Genomic DNA, 24,833 nt, shown 5'->3' with positions numbered 1-24,833 from the left:
TGTTGTGACTAGAATTATCCATGTTGATGACGTCATCACAAATTTTTTATTGGTCAAATTAAGAACGAGTCACGCTATTTTCTCGAAAATGTGAAGAATACCCACGTTTTTATATAATAATGATAAAATAAGAATTACAGGGTTTCTATAAATGATTATAGGGTCGCACTAGGTCACGTAAACGTGCCGCCTCTCAGATTTAACTGTCCGGAGATCCGTACTAAGTGTTCAAGGACGCATGACAAAGATCACACATGGACCACACACATGTGTATAACTGGTTGCCTAAACGCTTCATATGTTTTAAAAAAATAAAACTAATTCATTAGGATAAAAAGAAACAAATTTATTGCGGTTAAACATCAAAAATGTTGAAAATGTTCATCATTCTGCTCAAGACACATGTCCACCCTTTTTTTAATTTCAAAAATGTTCTGTAACATCCTTTCGTCAATACTTTGGACCCGTTGTTCAATTGTTCAATTCTGCTCAAGCCGTCTGAAATCATCAACAATTTCCTCAGATGAAGTCTTCCACGAGACTTCTCTTTGTTGATACTGCCAGTTCGAACAAATCTGTTATTTACATCTCTAATGTGGGCCTTTAACGATGTTTCTTGAATTATTAAATCATGGTATTTGATCAGACATTTTTGCTTACAAACGGTTACATTATACACAACTTTTCGGTTACGAAGTCCCATTGCGATAACGATGAAAGTGTCTTGTTCAACAGAATAAACCATTTTCACAGTCTTCGCTTCCTTGCACAAAAACCAAATTTTCGTACACAACCACCAAGATTTCTGAAAATGACTGTTTTGTTGTTTTGAGCTTGGATCAACGAGAATTACTGTAATTCACACCTAAAAAACATTAAAACAATAAAAACGACGACTTTAAATGACAGGTTATAAATGACATTAGACGTTAATGTGATAGGGGAGAACTGTCATAATGATGCATCCTAATCACGGGCATAATTTCAGCGAAGCGGGATTTTTGAAACAACTTGTTCGATTGTAGTTTAATTAATGATAATTTTAGTCCCGTTTTGAGAACACAAATTCATTCAAATCAAACTAATTTCTACGTGACATTCTTTCGATGTATAAACATAAATAAACACTTGAGCTTTAGATTGCTATTACCTAGTACTAAAGAACAAGGGGTGTTATTTATGCCTCTGGTTTTTACTTTACAGTGGTTATCACAAAACGGAAATCGTAAAATAAAATTTTATATATTTTTTTAAGAGCTGGATTTGTCGGATTATACTTATAGCTTTCGACTAATTTTTTATTGATCAAAATAAGAACCTTATTTTCTAGAAAATCTGAGAAGACCCACGTTTTTATTTAATTATGATCAAATAAGAATAATATTCCATTGCGGTTTAATTAATAATTTTAGACTTCTGTTGTGAGGACTCATTCAAATTAAACAAATTTCAACGTGACATTCTTTCAATGTATAAAAATAAACAATCCAAGTTAAGCATGTCCACTGATAATAAAACACTCTTTTCCATTGGTAATTTTCTTTGAATACATTTCATATTGTCTGTATATTAGCAGTCGGCACCTCCTTGGAATTTATATCCCCATGGCGCATTTACACCACTGGTTTTTGCTGTATAAAGCTTATCAAAAAACACAATTTTTTTATAATTTTTCAAAGAAGCGGAATTTGTTGGATTGTACTTAAAGGGAGAGGGATGTTCTATCGAAGTAACCTAGGACCAGTTTTTTCGTATTACAGTATCGACAACAAATTACTATGGTCAAAGGGTCAATTCCTTTATAAGTTACACATATAGAAAAACTTGGACGCACGGTGTTGCCATATTTGCTCAAAGCATACGTTAAGAGTTATTCTACATATAAAGCATAAATTAGTACTAAAATTTCATTTTTATCATATCATATTGCATTACATGAAGTACCTTTTTAGCTAAGGAAGTATAGTAGTCGAGTCTATCGGACAAATTGACTTTTTCTTGATGTTTCATGATCCTAGAGTACGAAAAAAATAGTTTCCCGTTTTCGTCTGTTTGCCTGGCGTCTATGTCCATTTACTTTAGATACAACAATCTCCGAAACTACTGATTCGATTGTTGTCAAATTTTATATGTAGGTATATTAGGAATATCGTGGGGATTGTAGTAAAACTCTAACCAAAATTTGGATAATCATCCTCACCACCAATTGGATGGCGTCATTTCCGAAATTTACAACAATAAATTTGCTTTTAGTTTTATAAAATAAGACACTCCTGCACTTGTGGTGTATGAATCCATGTTGAGTTTTCTCCTTGGACATCCAGATTTTTGGGGAAAAAAAAATCAAAATTTTATTCCCTCCCAAAAAATTCATGACGTCATCTCAAAATTTTACCGATAAATCTTCTCTGAATTATGCAATATATTATCACTCTAGACTTGTGGTTTATGAATGTGTTCATACTTTTTAGGTGACTCACAAAAAAATTAATGAGAAAATTTATTTTATTGATTAAATCAAAAACGACTCACTATTTTCCCGAAAATTTGTGAATGTTGTTATTATTAGTATAACACTGCATTTATTCAAATTGATAGACTTTGCGAAAAAGTTGATGACGTCATTACAAAATTTTGTACCCACTTATTTAAAAACTCATATTTTTATATATTCGTTTGTTTGCTGCTATAAGAAAAAACTTTCAGGTCGACCGGTAACACAGCTCTTTTTACGATGTTGATGTCGAACACAATTGTTATTTTTTAGCAAGTACTCCGAATAAAAATAAAACAATTACCTACTACATTAAACTATTTCTTAATAACCTGGAAAATAGATATATCTTTATTGTAAACAACATTAAATAAAATTTAAATATGTTTTTTTGTTCAAAGAAGTGAATTGCGGGTTGCGGCCCACAATTGTTGTTCATTGGAATATTGTGAGTAAAAGTGGTTGCCTAAATGAAGTCCGTTAGAAAATATATTTCAAACTTTTATAAGCAGTACCTCATTTACAGTCTAAAGTTTTAGTACAATTTGCAGATACACATGGAAAAATTAATGTACACACAAGTTTAAATTATAAAAAATGAAATCAATTAATGTGTGTCAAATTTCTAAAAAATCACTTCGGGAAAAGCGGGGTCAAAATCAAGATAAATCAAAAATGTTTTATGACATATTAATATGTATAAGTGCAAAATCTAACACTATTAATCTAAAAGGAGAATTTTTTCGAGGTAGATGCACGATATCACTCCGCACAAAATTTGTGAAGGTATTAGATAGACAAAAAACTTGCGAACTCTCACTGTACAATGTAAATGATAAATATCATTTTTTATTCAAATATAGGTTTAACAAAAATTTTACTGTTGTTTTCATCAATGACCGTAGATATAGTTTGATACATAGGTGTAGGATTTTGCCCTTTGCCTTAAAATTTTGTTATTTTATTGAGGCAATTTGTAATATTGTATTTGTAACGACATATAAAGCACCCGTAAGAAACCTAAAGTTGTTATTTGCAGCAATTTTTATTTGTTTTCATAAAAATCGAAAAAATTCAAAATGTTATAGAAGTTCATCACTTTAGTAATTACCCGAAATATGTCAGAATAAAAAATATAATAATTAATTTTAGAAAAAGATGAATGCTTACTTGAAGACTCTGCAAGCTTCTGTTTTTGGCAAAAAAAGACCTGGGGAAGCAGAGCTCGGTTTGAAAATCAACTAGTGTGGGCACCTAACTTAAAACCTAATTTTTTAATTAAAAACAATGAAACAACTTGTAATCCTTTATAGGAATATAGTTAGAATTTATTGCCAGTAAATTTGTTCATTAGTTCCTTAAGTAATAGGTATGCATCTAGCATAATGGAGAATGATATTTCAACATACTTAAATCAATTAAACAAATATCGAAGTCGAAGGTACACACTATTAAAAAAAACAACAAAATTAAAGTGGCTGCTCCTTGAGGAAGATGATAAATGATTTTGGATCCATTGTTTAAATTATTTACCTATTGTACCTACCTAACATTATTATTTCATTTTTAATAAGGAATAGATTACACTGCTTCAAATTAGAAAAAGTTTTACAACTGACCACGCTTTCATGTCTTATTACACTTATGAGTTATGTTGCAATAATAATTATATTGCAAGTTTGGAATAAAATAAGAATAAAGTAGACTGAAAATGGGAGTCTATTATTTCACAGCATTTGTTTAATGTCTAATTTAAGTTGTGTCTTGCGTAGGTATAGATGTTTACATTTCGCAGGGAATATTACATTAGGGGAAGAGGGCCCAAAGCGGGCACCATAAGGAAAAATATTAAAAAAAGTAGTTTATGGATAATCTAGATCCTTTAAATTTTTATATTATAATGCTTGATTTAACCCTTTTCAATGATGCATAACTAAAATTGAAGAAAGTTTATTAAAAAAAAAGTTAGAAGCAGATAACTAAATCTTTACAACTGCCCGCTTTGCCCTACGGGGAGGCCTAAAGCGGGCATTCAGCTAGGGCAAAGCAGGCAATGGTTAAGGTTGGCGTCTGGTTCGGTTTCGCTCTATACTAAATACATTGAAAACATTGTCGGGGTTTCCGGAATTGCATTTTAGAAATACTGAAGTCTGCAACCAAACCAGAAGTTAAGTAAGCTCATTTTAATAGATTTTGACTTTTCGAGAGTTATTTACCTCAGTCATGGATTTTTTTAGGATTATAAATGGTATCAAAAGAAAGCTGACACTTTGCCCCAGAGGACCTTCTATCTCAAAATGCAAACCTCTTCAGCACTTCGTCAAAAAATGCATCAATGTGCCGATTAAAGTATGATATAAAAATTGCTCAACTTTATATATATATTTTTTTTTGTAAAAACTGTAGACTAGATATGAATATAAATATGAAGGTCCCCTGGACTGAAGTTTGGTAATTAGAAATATAATTTTTTTAAAGCGATATATCTCGTATTTTTCTTTTTGGTTTTTTCACTTCTTAGACTTCGTTTTATCTTCAGCAAGTTCTTCTTTTATAATTTGTTTCACAGACTCCACATTGCCTTTGTTCTTCTTTTCGAAACAACTATAGATATTTAGTAAATACACTAGAAGGTCAAACCGAACAAGTGCCCGCTTTGCCCTGCCCGCTTTGCCCATTTCGACATTTACAATTGCAAACAACATCTAAACTCAAAATGATGCGACAAGTGGCAGTTAACTGCTACCTTATGGTAGCCGAATAAACACAAATTGACTAACGAATTTCATTTTTAGCTTAAAAATCACAAACATAGAAAAAACAGATGTGACACACTTTGCAATATTTTTCAAAACCATGTGAAAATTATTTATTTATTACAGCACATAATTGGGTACTCGCAGGAGACCCGGGCGACTGATGTGAAGTATGCGGGGGGGGATGCACTATGTCCGCACGGTTAGGGCGCACCATCTTTTGAAACGCCAAAACTAAAGAGAGTGCCCGCTTTAGGCTCTATGCCCGCTTTAGGCCCCCTTCCCCTAAATTCATAATAAAATATGCAACGTAAGACAATCGGTAGAACATAGGAATCTATATTGTAAAAAAAAAACTGTCTAATTTTTCTCTATTGCAAGTGACGACACTTTGGGGGATAATTTTATAATGTTTGAATTTTGGTATAAAACACTATGCAATCTCTGTAAAAGCTTTTACTATTGCGAAATAATTATTATAATGTTTTGTATATCTTTCTGTCTATTACATGCCAATGTTTGCTTTAATCAAGCTATTAATTAAACATGTCATCGAAATCAACAAATCATATTCTCAGTTTTAACGTGGCAATAAATATTTAATAAGGCATTCATTTTTAATTTTTCTTTAAACTGGACTCGAACAAAAAAATTAATGTCCTCTACTTTATTTACATATTGATGTTCTATCCAAAACACCATATAGCACTTCTCGACAAAATGCTCCGCTCTTGGCATGTTTATTTGTTCTTGCAACAGTAGTAATTATTCCTACAATTGCTTGCTTACACTACTTTCTACATGCGAGCATAAAAAATTTGTAGCACTTAAACGAGCTACTTGAAGTTAATAAATCCTTCCACAGCGGTTTTAAATAACTATAAAAACATGAATGGTTATATTCATGGTTTGAACGTTAAACTTCCAATAAACTTTTTAAGGGTTAATAAACTGTCGTGTTACTAGTTGTAAGTACTTGAGATAAATTTGTTGAAACATCGTTTACAAAACGGTTCCTTACATGCACTGGATACATAAATAAACACGAATTCATGGTAATTAATTATTGTCGGCAATAAACCGAAGAATATAACAGCAGGTGAAACAATTTAGTAAAGACAAGAGTGGACGGGGTTTAATTTCGGGTGTTTTGGTTCCGGATTAAAAATTTAGTTAGAAATAGGAATATAGGAGAGTAGGTATAGTGACCGCAACTCTGAACTTGACCATGACCTTCGTTGACAGCTCGATGTGACGTAAAATCCCGAGTCTTAATATCAAATGTCTGCGCAACATTTTCCCCACATGTTGTGCAAGATTTAATAAAGAGCACACGACGTTGCAACAGCTCGACGGGGGAAAAAAGTCCCACCTGCCCCCAACAAAAAATCATCGAAAATCTGTTTATTTATAGAACGAAATGGTTATAAATATCGTCGACAATTCCGTACGTGTTCTTTAGTAATTCAGCATTTAATAAATTTACAATACTGCACTAAGACCGTACCTACCTGTAAAGTTGTCTCGTACCACACCGCCGTAAAATTCAGATTATACGCAACTAAAAACTCCTAAAAATGCTCACAGTATGTTTGAATATTCACATAATTTTATGCTAAAACATTTAAATGGAAGGTTATGTTTGTCGGCGTACTAAATTAAAAAACAAATGGCTCTATTAAATTGTACTTGTATATCTTTATGTTAAGTTCACATTTGCAATAACATCCCTTGTTTTCCTTTTTATCCGATTATAAATTGATATTTCAGGTCGTATTCAAACGCAAAGTAATCGCACGTTTATTTTATTTTAATGGAAATAAGTATTAATTTCGAACTCTAGCACGAATCCATAAATTTTCATCACTAGACACGCAATAATTATCACTTTAACACGTTTCAATCCGCCATCACTCGACCAGAATTTCCAGTTTCTCTTCTAATTAACTTTTTTCATTCCGACGTCCACACTGATACTACGGAGATGATAAAATTCTCCTTCAAACCTATAAATTACGCTGCCGCAAAAACTGAGACAGGTAGACATATTTGGTCGGCGGCCATCTTTAAACTAATACAATATTCATAGATTTGGACGGGTTTTTAAAATGGGATTTTCGCAGCGATTATGGCTTTACTCTACACGGAACATGGCTGCATGAGCACACAGAGAGATAGCACATTCTCTCGTTATTATTCAGAACTAGTTTTATAAGTCAAACCGTGAGCCCCACCCCTGGGGTGCAAACAACACTTTTATTTTACAAATTTTGGTGGATAAACTGGGTCACACGTTTGGAATTTTATAAAGATGACGCAGGGGCGGCTCGTCAGAGGAGGTGCGTGCCAGGTCAAATTTTATAAAATCCTAACGTTTTCGATTATACGTTAATGTTAAACAAAAATTTTAATTATTTTAGAAACTTTTGTTATAACTCAATTTTACATCTTAAAGTTGTAAAATTTCCATCATTTGAAATTTTTATGTTTAGGTTATTAAATGTAGTATTATTGCGTTATTAAATTATTAACAATATCACATACTATCTTCGAGCGAGATGCAAAAAACGCATGAAAACTTACCAGTTTTTGAAAAGAAGAACAAATTTTCATTGCATTGTATGCATAATCTTAGAAAAAATATCAAACTAAATATTTTTTTTAATTTAACAAAATATTTTTCCTTAAGCTGTAAAAACGGAAACCACTCCTGTTTAAAAATGAAAAGCACTTCTATAAATAATGGTAGTAATAGATATCTACCTACAAAATAATTTTTTTCAAACACCTTATGAACACTACGTATTAGATATAGAAAAAATAAATATATGTATTAAAATTACAGTGTCGTTTACAAATGTAGCTGCATTTTCTAAGTCACCCAGTATAATAAATTACTTTTAGCGGATTGCTTCTCTTTCTCTCTCTATACTTTTCGATAACCAACCGTAATAAACCCATACAACTAGTTAAGACATCATTAATCACGATTTAATATCAGTTTTTTGTAATTAAAAAGCGGATTTTCTACGGATGGCTTACCTACAAAAAATACAATACTTGATTTTTCTTTTCGACTTTTCCAAGAACACTCCGAATTTTCTCAGTTCTATTTATATATGACTAAACTCTCATGGTGATTAGCTGTTCATGTACGAGGTGAGAAGTTTAAAATCAAAGCATTTCTGTTTATAAATAAAATTATCAAAACTTTGAAGATTTCGAAAAGTTTCTAATTATAAATCCTACGACTAAACGTAAACTGCTGATCAAAGGCGCCTTCCAAATCACAATTTTTTTCATTGTTTGTGGTCAGTTGCAAACTGTATTTTTTCTACGACTGAGATTGATTTTGTTTTAGCTATTTGTTGCAATACACTTCTCGCAAAAGAAAAAAATGTTTACGATTGGATAAAAAATATTTGTTTTATGCCAGTTCCTTTTTAAATTTATTTTTGTTGAAATAAATAAAATGTCTAGAAATTTAAGTAAATCTTGCAATTTCTAAGAAAAAGAATTGCGTTGAGGTTGTCTTGTAAAGAACAATATACATATATATGTTTAAATTCCAGTAATCTCACATGTCATATAAAATGTTTGTATGTGAACCATATTTCTTATATTATCCAAAATGTTGTTATTTTATACCATGCTAAATGACATTTGCAGCACAAAAACAATGTTTTAATGGGATTTAAGGCCGTCTACATATGGCATGGGGGAACGTTTTCCAGTAAATTAACATAAGTGCTGCGTGCAGTTTGCAGATTGTAACTCTTAATAAAAGTTACCATTTACATTAATGTCGCAACATTATTTAATATAATATCGCGCAATGGACTGTGATTTATTCAAGCCTGGGTTAATTGAGCTTAATGGTCGATCTGTATAGGTACAGTCTTTGATGTTGATTGCTAATTACGTTATTTTTCGCAGTGACGTATAAGTTTGCACATAAGAATGCTAATTTATAGCGATCTGGACTATTTAACAAAAAGCATGCTCATTTGCACCTACAGCGAATATCATTGAACTTCCGTTGCGCGTTCCAACTATAAATAAACGATAATAATAAATAATTCGCTAATTAGTGAATTTAGAACATTTACTTTTGCGGAAACTGCCATAAAAGCGAATAGGCAAATATAAAAATATCGACTCATTTATTAATAAAAGGAACGCTGACAGTTTCCTCGTTTTATTTCTCTGCTTTTTATAGGCGATTCCATTGTCCTAAAAAATTCAAAGACCGAAAACGACAAAAAGAAATTGAGATAAATAATAAATAGCGCCACATCTAGCGTTTTATTATATTTGCAATAAAAAAGACAATGCGCTGCAAATAAAACATACGAGTATTTAGTTTACAAATTTCCCTTCGGCATAATTCGCTTCGTTTTACGAAAATTGAAGCCCCTAATTGAGAAATTTTAATCGATCTGTTTTGTTTTTAGAAGGGAGAAATCGAGGTTGTTTCTGTTTGTGACGATAGATAACACAGTCGCCATCTCTTACACTGTTGCCGAACTCTGACATAAATTTTAAATGAGCCCCAATAATTGCAAAGAGGCAGATTAATTTTTCGTGCTTCGTGTGGTAAAATTGATTACTTGGACATGTAATTTACTTTATTCTGAAAGGCTCGAATTTCTCACATAATAATTATTCAAAACGTGCTTGCTATTTGAGAAGGAAGGATCTTCATAATAATTATCAGTAAAACCGTAATTGAACCTGGTTAGACTAAATTATTACGTTGTGTTACTTTTTTATTATATTTAGAGCCGTTCTATTTGCTTAAATTTTGAGCAAACTTATATTTGTACACTTAAAAACTACATTATTGTTACTTTTTCAGTTTCAACAGTTGTGTCTACTTTGGAACTGTTTCCTTTTATATTTTTCCGTTCGGAAATGAGATGTTGCTTTTGCAACAAACAAAAATTGCAAAATTATTTATACGACGCTCCAAAACATTATTCTGAAATTTCGATATCCACTGTATACCTAAATACGAAAATAAAAAAAAAAAACGTGTACCTAAGGCTTAACTTTGGTGAATTTGTATTTTTAACCACGTAATTAAAAAAAAGAGACATTAACTCATTTGTATCTAATTTCGACTCATAAAGCAGTATCATAGGCACAGAATTTATTTCGCAGAGTTAAGTAGATCTTGTAAAGAAAGGTCAAAATCTATTTTTTAACATACTATTTTAACAAAAACTTACATAATAAGGGACACTATATCTTTGTTAATTTATTGTGTTCAAGCAAAAAATAGGATGTCCTTACGTGTAAGAAAAATTATTTTTAAATTGTTTTGTAGACATATAATTTATTCCTATATAAATTAAAGACGACCTGGTTTTTCGAAAACTTCTTTATTCAAAAATAAAAAGCCAAAGACAAAATACAGTAGAGTTTCACAAAAGAGACATTAAAAATAACAGGCGCTAATAGCATTACATCATGTTTGACGCTTACCGTCATTTATGTACATTGTTATTTCCCACAAAGAGTCCATTTACGACTCACATAACAAGCATAATTTCAAGCTAAATTAAAAACCACTTGAATTTTTATACAGCGGAGACTCTCAGTCCGCTTTGAAAATTTCTTTTCGAGAGGTTATTATTGGTCAAGGCTTTGAGGAAATTAAAAGAGCCCTCTTCAAAAATGCCAAGAATTTTAATGGCCCCCTAAACGTCATTCAGGTGACTCAGAATCGCCGGTTTTATGGAGCATAAACCTTGTTTAAGCGTATGAAGAGTAGGAATCGTTTGCCGTCGGAAAGGGCATCAATGTACGGCAGGCTGCTGCCGTTTCGTCTCCTGTTTGGCTAGAAGGAAAAATTCTACGTCAAAATGGGCAATTGGAGTTTGATTTCTAGGGGTTGTATATTGGATTTTTGTTTTTTTCGAGTTTTACCTTGCGAAATTTGCCACGTCTTCTCCGCTATAACGCCCCGGTTTAAAAAAGGGAATAAAATAAGGAGCTGCAGTCATTGTCTGGCACGCTCTATAAAGTTCGTAGTTTAGAGAGTCGTTCTTGTAGAGAAGCACCCACCACAGTCGAAAGAACGGCCAACTCCTGCCATTATTTGCACACATTACACATACGGGCCATACCTACCACTGTACACGCATACGTCACGGATTTTATCATGATATTTATCTGCTTTCCTCTCCTTTCAGGCAAGAAGAGGACGGACGATGACAGCTGACGAGCCGTGATTTGGTGACATGGCACAGTAGTGTGTTTGTTGCGTGACAGACGAGTTTCATGTGCCGAAACCCGACGGATCAAACCTCGCTTCGGCGAAGAAAATAAATCATCGTCCACAGGAGCGACAGTGTTTGGGAGCGGAACGGGGTTAGCACATCGTTATTGTTCCATAGGTATACAACCATACAACATCTTAATACGCTTTAACCTTGTTCCTTATCAAGTTTTCTTATCGTTTTAATGATCTCATCTGTCCTTCTCCTGGACCAAGAGCTCGTGCATCGCTCAGACCCCGCCTTTTTATGAGCGGATATCTGCTGCAGTCCCTCCTTCTCTTATGCACCGTAATTCTTAATCTATTCACATAAATGCACTTTAGAACGTGACCGCACCGGCGTCTCAGCTCCCGTCTCTCCGAGTCCAGGCCCGTTCCTCCCGTCCGAAGAAGGCCAAGTCGATCCGTAATTTATGTGCTTATGCCAGGAATAAAAGTGTGCAATGTAATCACGCTCATATAAACAATACCCATCCTGCGAGAGCGGCGTGTGGCTCCAGAACCACACCCAGAGACTCACAGTCTGTGCGATATGGGATATAAAGCAGTAAATCCTGCCCACAGGATCGGGGAAAGCCGCCCTTCGAATTGCGTCGGCGTCGATAGTTTAGACTCAAGCGCCGCGACGCGAGCTATCAGATCACCACCAAACCTCCGCTGAGAAAGACGTGTCCGCTCCGCCACCGCAGCATCCAGTAAGTACCATCAATCACCCATAACCTCACTTCATCGAATAACGTAAACAACCCTCTTCCTTCCATACACTAATTAAATTTCAGCCCTTTTCAATCTACGGGACGTGCAAGGAATTTACAGACCCCGGTGTACAACATGGCTTCGAGGGAAGATCGGGCTCTTGGGAATACGCTCCAACTTGACGCTAGCACTCCCGAGGGATCGCGGCTGCGGAAAGGTTTGCTCCTGGATTATTTTTATGTTCTTGGTACGTGGGAAAGAGTGATTAAAACGTGCCTTTTTTTCGCAGGTGATGGAGATGATGGATCTTCCTTTGAAGACAGAATGTTAAACCCCCTGTACGTATACTGAATGTATCCTGAGTGTTTTCTGTCCGGTATACCTTCAGTATACGTAACAGGAGGCCACATTTCTACGAGGAGGCGTCCAGGACTGACCTGCTCAACCAGGATAAGGCTTAGATAAGTCCTGTATTTTTAGAGATGAGCATGATTGTTATTTGCCAGATCTGTACAGACTCGTTGTATATGTTAGAGAAAATAAACTTTGTACCACACCAACTTTTCATAGTGTTAACATTGTTAGCAGAATTCTTGGCTGATGAGTAAGCAGGGAGATAGTAAATGAGCAGTTACAAAATTAGAATGAATAAGAGCAAAACTTGTTAATTTCACTTCTAAGACAAGCGTTCAAGCAACTGTAGTTAATTCTGTGATTCATTAACATTGTACTTCCTCAAATACACTACTCTAGCGTTAGCAAAATGTGTACGATTTTAACATCAATAAAATACGACTCAAATTTTAACGTGCTGTTATTTTATCAACAAACCCAAGAGATAACAAGTATGAAAAAAGTACAATCAAACTTCCCTCTCAAAATTAAGACCTCACAAACTTATTATAATAACGAACCAAAACAATCCCACAAACTCTCATTTCCCCGCCCCGTCTTCGTCACATCCAAACATGGAAAAAACTATCCTCCCCTCTCCTCGATATAATTCAAACATTTTTAAAACTTCTCCAACCACCTTCCGCAAGATTTACGTTGGCACCCCTTCCCCTCATTCAAAATCTCTATCGCACCCATAAAATTAGAAAGTTAAAGGGTTGAACCTGCACTTTCTAATCTCTCCACCCAGTTAGTTCTGACGCAACATCCACCGTGCTCCAGTGCTAGTGCCACTTGCAAACAACATCGTTACCTTAGCCCAGACCCAAACCCCTACCATTGGGTACAGGAACCTGTAGCCCATGCACCGCGTGCATTTAGGCAGATTCGGTCCCCTTATTGATTCGGTGCTGCATTGGAACGCATGTGCATGGTAAGGAATGATAGGAAAATTTCATCTCTGCCGAGCCCGCATCGCATCGACGGGAGGCGGGGGGGCTGCTCCTTGATTGGCGCCCCTCGTTACCATGGTAACGTCGGGTGGGGTCACAGCCATCTTGGATGCGAATCATCCCCATACATCTGATTGAGATAGTGAATGGCGTAAAAATTTTAAATGCAACGCGGGTAAACAGAAGATGGGAGGGAGCGTGGAAAAATGTACACCTGATAAGCGGAATGTGGTAAGTGCGGTGCAGTGGTGTTAGAAAATTTGAGAAAAAAATCATACCGTAGGACGGGCATGCAAAGTTATTCTTCATGCAAGAATGGCGAACCTGAAACCAAAATTGGGGCATAAAAAATGATTACGACGATTTGGGGTAATTTAGGGGTACATTTAAATTGGCGGAATGGGATAATTAGGTAAATTATTTAAGAGTCGTACGTCAAACGACGGATGAATTCGCGTGACCCTTGATTTAAAGCTGTGTTTACAACGTACTTTATTATAGTTTTACTACCTATCTGTAATAAAATAATCCGTTTATTACGTGTAATTTTACGCCAGTGCTAAACATGACTTTGTTGTTAAGTACAATAAGAAGTCATTCGGACTGTTGGAGCAGTTTTGTAAAAACTACTATCACAAATTGTTTACAATTGTATTGTTCGATTCGCGACTCGATAAAAAGTTTATTCTTGCTGGACACGATGTTTTTGTGGCTGACTTGAATTAATAGCTTCCCATGACATTGTTATATGTGTACCTTTTACCAATAACAACAAGTAGGTGTCAAACAGTTCCTACCTGAAAGTTTGTAAAAAGTATATATTTAATAACAATATAAATAAATGTACCTATATAAAATTATCTAAATAAAAATTTTAAGTTTTAATATGGAGTAAAGATAAACAAAAACGTTTGGAAATGAACGTCAAAAATATTTTCCGCAGACTTAAATTATGAACGTACATACCCACCTACTCATTAAAATTATGAGACTGTTTTTGTGTATTTATATATTTTGTAAAAATAAAATGGTAACAAAGGTCTTCGTATAAAATATCTATATATGTACGAAAAACAAAATCAATTTTGCGAAGTAAAAATTACGACAATAAAAGTGGATTTTTTTTAAACCTAGGTATAACGATTGGAATATCTAACTGAAACTTATTATTTTGTTATTGTAATTTACTTTATAAGAAAAAATAATTATTTCGGAAGTTCCCAAGCGAGTAGCTAAATTTGGACAACATTTTTATTTCCTGGAATTTTCAGAATGAAATAATAACATAAAAAAAATAATAGATAAATGTAATACACCCTTTGATATGTTTTTGTAATTCACTTTGCAGGTTTTTTTTTTGTAAATTATGAATTGATAGGTATACCTACCTATCGGTAAGTCAAAAAATATTTGCTTTCGTTTTTATGTTGCAATTATATTTCGAAAATAAAACTGAAACATTTCAACAGAAGAATATTCTCTATTAACTGCTAGTCAATTTTTGTATTAGTTATCTATATGTGTTTAACAACTTGAAAGAAGAGGATCAAATTGTGTTTACCTATATGTATCATAGGATTTTTGAAATAACAATGATTTAAATTCGTAAAAATATTTGTGGAAAATATAATATTACATTCTAACATAATTTTATCGTACACATTTTGTTTTTTGTTTCTTTTGATAATATAATATATGTAGGTATACAATTGATGTCTGGTCCTTTTTCTTTTAAGATTATTAATCCTTTATAATAAAGAAGAATTTTATGCGTAGGTAACTATTTATAAATATTTTTTGCTATCGATTCTTTCGGAGTTTCATTCTGTACAACAATTAATTTATACCTAACTATAAAGTAATGGAGTGGCTGGGGGGAGAGTATTTCTATATATTTCATAAGGAAAAAATAACCAATCAACAAATATAACTTATAAACAATTCATGTTAAATGAATGCAAGATCACCATCACCGATACAAATTCCATAAAGTTGAAAACTACTAAATAGTAACATTAAAAATTTGTGAGGACAGAAAATACTCAATGTAACATGCAACGAAAAAAACTTTTTCTTTTCGTCATCTTCTTTTAGGAAATAAATTGAAGAACATTAAAAAAAGTAAGAATGTGTTAATTTGTATAAAATTTAAACTAGCATTTAATGAACATTGTTTTTATTTCACAGCTATTTATGTGGCAATTAAGATCTAGTAATAGGTTGAATTAAAGTGAAAAAATAATATCAGAGGAATTGGGAAATTAATAAAATACATAACCTGAAATTATAAAAACTACACAAGCATGTAAGTGAAATAAAATAGTATCTAATATTTAGTAACAGTACCTATAAGTTTTTCATTATGAATATGAATATTAAATAAAAAGAACATTAATAATATGTTCTTGTCTTTAAAAAAATAGCATAAATCTAACTAACGAAAATTTTACAACAATTTTTTCATGCAATGTCACGGAAGTAAGCTTCAAGATTTGGAACAATTTTAGTCTGGTATATAAATAAAACTAAAATGAGATAAATTACACAAACGCTGATATTTCAAGTAGGTATAAGATAATAGTATATTATTAACTAAGGTTGTGAAGACAGACATTCTAGACCGAGCGCAAATTAGAACCTGAGACGCGCAGCGTCGAGGGCTCTAAAGCGCGAGGTCTAGAATTGGCTTCACAAACGTGGTTAATATACTATTTTTTCCACTAGTAGCCCATTTGAGGTTTGCGAATTTTCAAAATGTTTTTTCTGAAGTGCATCAATAAAAATGTGTACTCACGTCATTTTAGTAAGCTTTGGAATTTTATTATTTTTTGACAATCCAAAAATGGTCCAGAACTTTTGTTTTAATTTCCTCCATATTTCCCGTTTTTAATAAATTTTTGTGTGAAAAATGTTGTAAAGTGAACCATCATGTACCCCTCCTCATTCCGTCGTACTTACGCGACCGCGACAAATTTGGCTGAAAAAGGTATGGACCTTTTATCGTTAAAGCGACACGGGGAATGGAAATCCTCCAGCATAGCAGAAGGATACAACGACGGGTCGATCTTCAATAAAAAAAAAAATCGCCGAAATCGTCCAAAGCTCATCTACGGCAAATCAAGTCAAACCAAATCGGAACCATGATTCAGTTTCAGTCCCGTAAACTTCATTTTCACTCCCATCAACTTCATCAACTTTGTTTCACCAATTTATCCTCAATTTATAATCAATTCAGGGTTTGGAAATCATTCCAGGGCATAATTTAAAAGCAAATTTTCCAAAATGATCGTTTTCAGGTTATGTCTCAGTTTTTCTGACAGTTGTGGACAGTTGTCACATTAGGTGGCCAACTTCACGTTTACATTATTGACCAAGGTTCACAATTTTCCAAATTACAGACCTCTAGACAAGTCGACAATTAGCCATTGTAATGCTACTAGTGGAAAAAATAATTTACTTTTTTTAGTCCTGATAGGAATCGATATTTAAAATTATAAATACAACTCCATTCGACAATAATATCTTAACGTTCAATCTCTATTGAATTTTTAAATTTTTTGTAAATTAGTATAGGTATGCGTCGAAGAATGTTTAGAGAAATAATGCTAAATGTTTAGATATCTGTTTACAGCATGTACTGAAAAAAAAATACTTGCAAAAGATAATTTTAAACTCTTAACGTTTTCTTTAACAAAGAGATTTTAAATTCAGCAAATTTTGGTAAAATTTTGAATCTGAATTTAAATATGTCCCTGATTTCACATATTGTAATTGCGTTGTTGATAAGGTTTTAAAAAATTTCTACTGGAATAATAATCTGGGTTTGTTTAATGTACAATTTTGACATGTCTACTGGACTAGAAGAAATTATGAGCAAATTGTTTATTTAAATATATTTGGGTCTTCATTTGGTTAAAGAATTTTTTCGTATGCACTCAGTGTTAAAAGCAAGTAGACGGTAATCAAATCAGCTATGTTAAACACTGGGAATCACACATTAACGTACGAAATTCACCTAGGTACACTTCATATAAAATTTTATAAATCAAACAGACAGACGCTTAACTTAAAAGATATGCAAATTTTAATTAAAAACGATGACTGGATGAAATCCTTGGGCGGTTTCAACTATAACAATTTATTTCCCCGTTTCGTTATTTTGCTAAATTACTTTAATTAAACAATTAATTAATATTCAATTGGCACATGGTTGTATTAAAATTCGATTGAACAAATTGACCGGTTTTGCACGAAACAAACATCGCCAAGTGTTTTTCGCCGTTTGGTAAGAAAAATCCCAAAACGAGATTTACTGTTGACAAACCAGTAAACTTTTTGTTGATTTATTACATCGACTCGCCACTTATTGTTCTTTATCGTCTCTATTTTATCAAGTCAGAACATAAATCAGCGTCAAACTCCAGTCATAGGTAACCTCATCCTTCAAACATTTCCACCGAAATTTAAATAAAGTCGAGTTTATTTACACAATGTCTTATTTTTATAAATCGAATTCCGTAAACCATGAAATCACTTTTATCCAATGGTTTTAAATGCTTACATTTTACGAGGCGAAATGTGTTTCATGAAAATATCTCGAAAGGTTGCAACACGTTACCTCAAAAGTGATCTAAAATGTCACATGTGACATGAATGTGACTACCAAATGGCTTGTAAATTTCATCCTAACCTACAACAACATGTAAAAGATAATTTATGGTAAATATCATTCGTACAGTTAGAAGTCTAGTTTTTGCGGTAATTATTTTTTGAAAAAAAGAGACGTCATAAGGGAGGTTCAACGGCACTATATAATCAGACCAAAAGCCGTGAAATCACCAGTAGACGACATAAAGATCCGAGTTTATTGTGTCATACATTACAAGAAGCAAATTGCTAAATTGCCTGCGATCATACAAACGTCATTAGGCAGACTGCAAAAAATCTGATTAAAACGTGATTTATTCGGCGAGAAGTCAGACAAAACCTCGTTTAACCACTTGACGAATAAATTATAATTTTTATCATTTCATATTAGTTTTGAGTGAAAAACATTTTTCACACTTTATCAATTATCGCAGGACACAATTTTACCATTAAGATTGTTATTTATGCTAGTCACAATCAATTTCGACCTCTTACTTAGACTCGATGCTTTGACCTTTTTGGAAACACTTTTAAGTCGGTTGTCCCACGTTTTGATAATATTTATTTATCATTTAATTTATCGTGAATTTTTGGAATGAGGCGAGAACATTTTCGAAATAATGAGACACTTGGGAGAGTTTACAAGTATTTATAATGCACATTAAATCAACAATGCAAGTACTAATGAGACAACATGATAACTTTATTTACAAAGCCGGGATTGAAAAAGAGTGATTTATACTAATTAATTTACGTTTAGTCGTCGCAATATTTTCGTAGGATCACGTGATATTTCTCACATTGTTTCTGCTAAAGATTTTTATATTTCAAAAATTATTTATGACGACAGCTCGAAAAGTGGAATTATTGATTCCTGTCTGTCTTATTTTATTTCAGTTTTATCTGATGTGTTATTTTTGGTTCACTAATTTTGTATTGTAAATAGGACACCATTTATCTACTTTATTCTTTGCTTTATTGTTTACTTTTTGGCAATTTCTGGTGCGTACGAATAGTTATGTTATTTATACTTAAATTCTAATAATTTAGATGCAATTTATTTGTAGTAACGTAGTGTAAATAAATGATTTTCAGTCATCTGCATATTTTATTACATTACATGATATTTATGTTAGAATAACTCTATAGTCACCCTGATACAAATCAAGATGGAATAAAATAATGATTATTAAAAGTGGTAGACATGTTAAATACTACGTTTGCAATGTAAAGTAGCGAAAAGGATTATTAGATAACATTATCTAAATTATACATATTCCCGGCATAATTATCTTTAAATATCACTTCATTTACATTAAATTTGCGGTTAAGTTTGTTCTTTAGTGAGTTACGTTGTTAAAACATATGCAAGTTTAACGATTTGTATAGTTCACGAATTTTAACAATATTTTTGTGACCACATCCGGTATGAATTATTTGAAAATCTTGAAAAGCGAAAATACTTGTTACGAAATAAACTAGACGATCGATTAAAAAAACACACTTTACTCTTACAACAGTTGCATTCAAGCACCACACGAAACCTGAAAGTAAGACTTCAATTAGTACACACAATCACAAATAAGCAGATAAATGTCAATAGTTTGCATTTAATTTATAGTTATGCCGTTTGGATTCTGACAAAAGACAGAAATAAATGAAATAATTAGTTATTTTCCCATGTAACCAATACTCCATTCAAACATTTCTTGGCTAATTTATTTACGGGAAAATTATTAATGAAAAGTAAAAACGTGTTCGATTATTTATGAAATATGGGAACGTATGAAACGATATGAAAATTATACAGTGTACCCACTGAGTGTCTAATGGACTGTTGAGCAAACTTTTCAGCTGTTTCAGGAATCGTGCTCGACTTGGTTTTATTGCTGAAAATAGTAGTTTTTATAAGTGTTATTTCTGCGACGAGTCAATAAAAAGTTCTTATTGAAAAAGTGCCATTATTCGCTTGAATAAAAGTTCCGGCATAGAAGGGAGTGTGTGTTCCCTTTTTCCAGAAGGGCGGAATTTACAGAATGGTATGGAAATCCTATTGTTGGATGTTTTAGTAAAGAAGAATTATTTTTGCTGTGATTAGACTGAACATGCACCATTTTGTTTTAACATCTTCATAAAGAATTTTAATTCAGGCTATAATTCTGTTGCCAAGTTACAATTATTTAAAATGAGTTATATTATTTAGTACCTATGTAATATCTGGCGTCGTAACACAATTTGCCGTATTCATTAGATTTCATTTTTGAGTTTTGTATTAATTTTCATCACAGTTATTGAAGTAGTGTTCAGTCACTATCTTTGGTTGGGGTCCATTTTTGATAAAATTTGCAAATAAGTGCAAAGCAATCTGCTTTATCAATTCAATTCAATTCAATATGTCTTTATTGACTAAATTCTATGTGTTTCAATAATTGCTTATAAATTATTTTGGATAAAGGGATAAGGTCCACATGTAACACAAGAAAAAGGAGGTGTAAATAAATCAATAGAAATATGGCCATAATTGTGATCTAGAGCTGAAACGAAAGCACCATTGAAAAAATACGGAAAAATGAAAACGTAGAATCAGAAATGCACTTTTGTCTAAGTAAGGAAGGTTTCAGACTACGTTGAAAATTTTGGCAAATACATCGCTATAAGTCCTAAGTGTTTTTTTTTTAGATAGCAACATTTATTCAAAAGTTTTATACTTATTCTACAGCCAATTCAAGACGAGAATTTCGACACAAAACAAAAATTGGAAGTACACATTAAATTAGTTATAGAAATTAATAAGAGTAGGTTCCTAAGAATCACTTATTGTCGTTAGTTTCTCAATTTTACAGACATTATAAAATCCTTAAAAAATGTAATCACTTAAATAAAATAAGTATAAAATATTTACACTAATATCAAAAGACATAAATATATTTAGAAGGTTGTTTTCTTAATTTGCGTATTCCACACCTGTTTTTTGATGTAGCAGTAATTTTTTATAACTGTCAGAAGTTGGTCGAAAAATATAAATATTTTTTTGATCGATCAGATTATTTTATAAAATAATTTTGAAAAAGTTCGTATGGTATCTCGAAATTTAAATAAAAAATTGATGAATTTTATGTGCATTATGACTTACCTTTTTTTATTGTACAATTTTTCTTCGTACCTACTTCTAAAATTGTGAGATTTTTTTCTGTAGTTAAAACGTGCATATAAAGATCATAGATATAAGTACTAAATATTTAAAACAACTTTTTGAACTTTTAGCATCGACAGCACTGACGAAAAATATGAGCAAAAGTTCTATATTACAAGAACTTTGGGTCTTCATTATATTACAAACTTACAATATTCAGCTTTCATCTACACTACTATTTTAGGTATACTATCCTCAAACATATTTGGCGTTTATGACTTCACACCAATTTGACTCCCATTATAATTCAATAGGCCGTCACAACCGGATGTCTTAAACCCGCTCACCGATACCTAGCTGAAAAGACCTTTTCTGGTAAAAGCACAGGGCAGGACTGAGTTTTGCATTTACCGACAACTGCGCCTTTCGAGTTTTTTATTTTAAGTAAAAACAAAGTAACTTTGTACTCAATCATTTTTTATTACAGCACAACTATTTAATTATTAACTACTACTGCTTATTTATTGATCGAAATAGTCACTGTCATCATCACTCGACTCTTCTAAATTAATAATTAACGGTGTTATCAACCGTGCCCTGTACTGGTCTTCTTCTTTTGTGGAATGTCGTACACAATTGGCCCACATTTCGGCAGTTATTTTGGAAGCTTCTTCCCTAATTATGTCAATTGTTGCACTACTAAATTTTGGTGCCGTATTATTCCTTCTTATATTATTTTTCATTTGCGACCAGATTAGTTCGATGGGGTTAAATATACAATGGTACGGCGGAAGTCTAATCACCCTAAATCCACGATCTCGCGCCATAGCATCTATTTTATATTGTTTCTCAAATTTTCGAGTGTGTAACACTTCTAATAATTGTGTCTTTGTGTAATTTTCTTCAAAGTATAAATCATGTTCTGTAAGGAAATTTTGAAATTTGAAAATTTTAACAAACAAAATTACTCTGAGTCCGGTCCTTCGCGTCTCGACCGTCCCTGGCACGTCGAAAAGGTCTTTTCAGGTAGGTATCGGTGAGCGGGTTTAAGACATCCGGTTGTGACGGCCTATTGAATTATAATGGGAGTCAAATTGGTGTGAAGTCATAAACGCCAAATATGTTTGAGGATAGTATACTGTGGATAAATATAAACTAAATTTAACAGCCTCAAAATAGTAGATAATCCAATATTGAATAAATAGATAATAGGAAGTTAGGTCAGGAAAATAATACTAGAATCTTAATACAGCACTCAAACAATTGTAAAAAGCAATTATTGAAGGGTTATTTTTCCTTAAAAATTTGTTTAATAACTTTTTAAATACCTTTCACTGAAATAACATATTTCAGTTAGTGCTTCGTAGGTAAATAAATGTTAGTGTTTTCTGAAAATTCCGAAAAAGCTGGCCTCGCAGGCATCTTCTGAGAATATAAAAATGATCTAATTTTTTTAATTTGAAGGACACCTCTTGTATGCAAAAAATTGGTTAACAAAATTTTGAGATGACGTCATCAACAATTTGGAGGGAATGAATGGGCAACTTCTCTTTTGATATTTACTGTCTACCTAAAGTTAAGAGTAATCGTTACCGTGGATCACAGATGGACAAAAAACCTAAATTTTCGTATTCTACGAGTGAAAACATGAAACATTCGTCAAAATGATAGGTAACGGTTTCACATTAATGCAATCGTTCGGAAAGCAGTGAGTTTAGTTTCAGATTTTTACAAAAACACCGCTGTCACGACGTTTTAAATAGGTATGTAAGATTTTAATATTTTTATTGTTTTGGACAATCATTACACGGTAAAAATCAATTACCTACTATAGACAGTTGTTAAAGTTTTAGTTTTTGGCAGTAGGTATATTTTAAAGCAAAACTTTATTTGATGCCACTTCTGACAACTAGATTTTGTCTTTTAAGAAAGCCTAGTATTAAAATTTAATCTCTGGGCACCCAATACAAAATAAATTAAGTAGATCGTTAAAATTAATTTGATACACCAATATAGTTATGCAGTTAAATTTTTTTGATGAGTGGTGGAGAACTATGTTTTCAAAAAATATTATTTAAATATTCTAAAATGACCACTGATAATATACCTACGTGGTAAAGAAATCTATTCTTTGTAAATGTCCCTCGTTTAAAAACTGATGTCTATAGAACCTTCGAAGTTGTGAGTAAAGAAATAAACAGTGTTAATAATTTAGATCATGCTAGAAAGTATAGATGACCCTACTTCCATTGCACAAACCAACCAAGCCGACGTTTATTCGTAAATTATGAGCAAAGTAAATAAATCTCCAGTTCAAACCAGTGGAATAACTCGGAAAAATACCAAGCTACATAGCAAGTTACCTCGAACTTCCCGATCATAATGAATACACTGGTCATTATTTCCAGAGGGCATCAGCAATATTCCTAGCTGAGACTGGAGGCGACATTATGAAATTAAAATACCACGGAGGTTGGTGATCTAATGCCGTAGCCGACGGTTGCTTAAAAAATTCGGATGAGAAAAGTGCGGATTGTAAAAAAAAATTGAAGGAAGTCTTTTCAACGCCAAATAACGTTATTTACACGAAAAGTACAGCTGAAACTTCTATCAAAAATTCAATTACTTCAGTGACAAGTGTTGTGCGTAGCTCGCGAATTCAGTAGCTTCTTTGGTAGAGTGTGCGTCGTCGAGTTTTTAATGCTTATTTAATTAAGAAAATAGTAATGAAGTATATATTTTTTATTTTATCGTACCATTGTGTAAAGCGTTATTTATTTCGCACTGTAACATAAGCGCCGCAGAAAGAAAATATTTTCTGTCTTTGTGCCCAATATCGCCAGTAGAACAAGGTTTTAAAAGAGGTACTTTTCTATTTGAAAAATGTGTAGAATCCTTCTTGTAGAAAAATGTTGTATAGTCTTCATAAAAAGAAGAAAATATCGGCAATATCGTATGAAATATGCATTTTTTCCTCCCATTTAGGCTGACAATAGGTGGTTCACTTACCATAAATAATTTTGTGTAATCTTGCTGACGGTGTTTGCTTGGAGTTTATGATAAATAGTAATAAATAACAAAATTATTTAAACTCTCTTTCGGTCGCATTTCGCTTTGTGCGAAACCGTCAACCCTACCTTTGATGCACTTGTCGCCGTTAACGGCCCATAAATCCCCTTTAGTCTCAACATCTTAGCGATGACATTCGACTCCTCACATGCTAGCAATATCCCTACATTTATGTACTCGTAGACATGTCGTATCGATTGCCAAGATGAAAGAGAAAATCCCGACCTACGTTAACGCGCCTCAAAGTGCTAAAATTTATGTCATCAGTGAGTGACACAGTGACGTCACGTCAGTAGTCCATTACCTCGTTATCATACGCCATGGAGTCCCCCTCCCAAATCGACCCCTATATACAGGGACGTAAGAATACCGCTTCCGACAACAGTAGACACCGTAATGGCGGTGTGAC

The 24,833-nt window shown here is 32.8% G+C and overlaps 1 protein-coding gene and 1 long non-coding RNA gene across 2 annotated transcripts in view; one reads left to right on the top strand and one right to left on the bottom strand.

Annotated features, from left to right (window-relative positions):
- Nucleotides 1-24,833, bottom strand: part of LOC135129213 (homeobox protein abdominal-A homolog) — a 408,569-nt gene that overhangs the window by 184,220 nt on the left and 199,516 nt on the right. The window lies entirely within an intron of this gene.
- Nucleotides 12,010-13,036, top strand: LOC135129087 (uncharacterized). The gene is made up of 3 exons (XR_010280506.1): nucleotides 12,010-12,228; nucleotides 12,313-12,446; nucleotides 12,519-13,036. It is a non-coding gene; the product is annotated as an uncharacterized LOC135129087 (long non-coding RNA).

This window comes from Zophobas morio, unplaced genomic scaffold, assembly GCF_036711695.1.
Source record: "Zophobas morio isolate AGI-343-1 ecotype UQ-CSIRO unplaced genomic scaffold, CSIRO_AGI_Zmor_V1 ptg000014l, whole genome shotgun sequence".
NCBI lineage: Eukaryota > Metazoa > Arthropoda > Insecta > Coleoptera > Tenebrionidae > Zophobas > Zophobas morio.
The sequence above is the reverse complement of the archived record's forward strand: the minus strand, read 5'-3'. Positions and strand labels throughout refer to the sequence as shown.